Below are 2423 nucleotides of genomic sequence, written 5' to 3' on the forward strand. Positions count from 1 at the left end.
TTGATTGTCCATTTGGTTGATTGCATAGTATCTCAAAACACACAATGTCAAAAAGCTTCCCCTCACTTTTCTATTGAAAAATAAAATGTATATTTTCACTCAAAAAAACCAAAATTTATAACAAACGGGATATTCGCTGAGTGAGAATTCGTCAATGATTCTTGGATTTGAATCTAAAATTTGGTTTACCAAACGACATAAGAAAATACAAATTGATACATACTTGATTTATCCTTTTCTTGATTTATTCTTTTGAATCAAAAATCCTTTTCAATTTCCATTATAACAAAAATGATAAGTATATGTAAACCCCAGAACGGAAATTGTTACACGGATACTAAATTGGCTATTTAGAGTATGTTGCATATGAATAAAAAATGAAGGGAATTTTTTGTAACAAAAAAAGGCCCGGCTGGGTATTGACCGGGCAGGCCAAAAAGGCACTTCGAATAAAATAAAAACAAGAAGGTCTTCTTTTTTTATCTTTCTATTTTGATCTTTCGAGCATCTAAATGGAATTGCTAATTCTATAATAACGATAAAGAATGTGAAAGAAATACTTAATTTAATCCTTACTTGATGTGTAATGTAACATAGTAATTATCTTTTTCAATTGGGAGAGATGGCTGAGTGGACGAAAGCGACGGATTTCTAATCCGTTGTACGAGTTATTCGTACCGAGGGTTCGAATCCCTCTTTTTCCGTTGATGACTTTCTATTTTTTTTCTAGTTAAGTGAGTTAAGTGTGTGGAATAGCTAAAAGAAATTAAAAATATGAAGAAAATTGTAAAATAAAGCAAGAAAAACAATTTATTCTCCTCGTCCAGGATTACGTCCTAGATCATTGGATAGGAATCCAAAGATGAAGAGAGAAACAAAGAATATTACTACTGTGTAAACGAAAAGTTTGAGAGTAAGCATTACACAACCTACAAGATCATTTTTTGAAAAAGAAAAACGAGAGAAAAGAAAAGATAATAGATCCTCCATTTTTATATCACATATCTTATTTTGACACCAAGAAATAAATTCTAAAATAGAAAAGAATGTTCAGAAATTCAAATGAAGTTGTGAAGTTGAAATTTTTAAAAAGAGTCTTTGATTACCAGAAATCACTTTCATACCCCCAATTAGATGTTGTAAGCGACCCTAAGCTAATAAGGTATTTCGCCGGAAATAGATGATATTTTGTGTCATCGGCTCTAAACAATCTTGTTTTTTGAACATGAAGAAATAAAGAAGCCATTACGATTGCCGGAAAAACTAGGCCTAATAAAGGGACCAAAATAGAGGGAAAGTTAAGAGTTGTCATAGAATGGGTACCTCGATTGACTATTTGTACCTGTTATTATTATTTAGATTTTATATTTATTATTTATAATATAAATTTATAATATAAAGATATCTTATTATATATCTTATGATATATAAGGATATCTTACTTATTATAATTTGAGAATTATTATTATATAGATATAAGTATCTATCTAAGTGAGTATATAATGTAGTTTTTTATCTTTCTACATGAAGGATTTGAAAGGATATGGATGAGATTTTTTTTCTTCATTTTTTGCTCTTGTCTTAGAATTTCGTTTATTAAGCAAAAAGCTTATTAAAAAGGAATTAGATTCTACTTATTTAGATTCTATTTATATTAAATTATATTGAAGGGTTTGTTAGAATCCCATCCAGCAGGGATTCTTAGTCAAAATAGGATTATCGTAAGATATAGAAAGATAAAAAATTCTATATTCAATAGATTTGAATTATATATGACGAGAAGAAGATCGTTTTTTCCTGATTTTACTTTACGAAAATAAGAATTTCATATTTTATCTTTTTGATAAATAATAATTAATATATAAAAGGGGACGGATTTTTAATTTGATGCGACTTTTGATTCTTTAGACAATTAGATCTAATTAGATCTTATGTCAACAAAGAAAACCCCATTCGTCTATTTTTTACTTGGATTCCGATAAACTAATTAAATAAACTAATTACTCTTTTGCTCAAAATAATTGAACTGAATGTTTTAATTTTGATTCAAAGGAAATAAAGTGTGGAGTTGAAATAACTCACTCCGAACGCTTTTTAAAGGATTACGTGGTACGATTAAATCGAATAAGCCCTTCTGGAATAAATACTCAGCCACTTGTGAACCTTCGGGTACTGTTTTATTTAATGTTTGTTCAATTACTCTTTTACCCGCAAAGGCAATGTAAGCATTGGGTTCAGCAATAATGATATCCCCAAACATACCAAAACTAGTTGTCACCCCACTGGTAGTAAGAGAAGTAAGGATTGGTACACAGAATAACTTTTTATTGGATTGATAATCATATAAATCAGAAGAGATTTTAGCCATTTGCATCAAGCTCAAACTTCCTTCTTGCATGTGTGCCCCTCCAGAAGCACACACT

General features: G+C 29.6%; 1 non-coding gene across 1 annotated transcript; it reads left to right on the forward strand.

Annotated features, from left to right (window-relative positions):
• The first annotated feature begins 616 nt into the window (after positions 1-616).
• Positions 617-704, forward strand: TRNAR-UCU (transfer RNA arginine (anticodon UCU)). The gene has a single exon. It is a non-coding gene; the product is annotated as a tRNA-Arg (tRNA).
• The last annotated feature ends 1719 nt before the right edge of the window (positions 705-2423 follow it).

This window comes from Bidens hawaiensis, unplaced genomic scaffold (genome assembly GCF_021521415.1).
Source record: "Bidens hawaiensis isolate Kalapana, Puna unplaced genomic scaffold, B.hawaiensis_p1.1 tig00015932_1, whole genome shotgun sequence".
NCBI lineage: Eukaryota > Viridiplantae > Streptophyta > Magnoliopsida > Asterales > Asteraceae > Bidens > Bidens hawaiensis.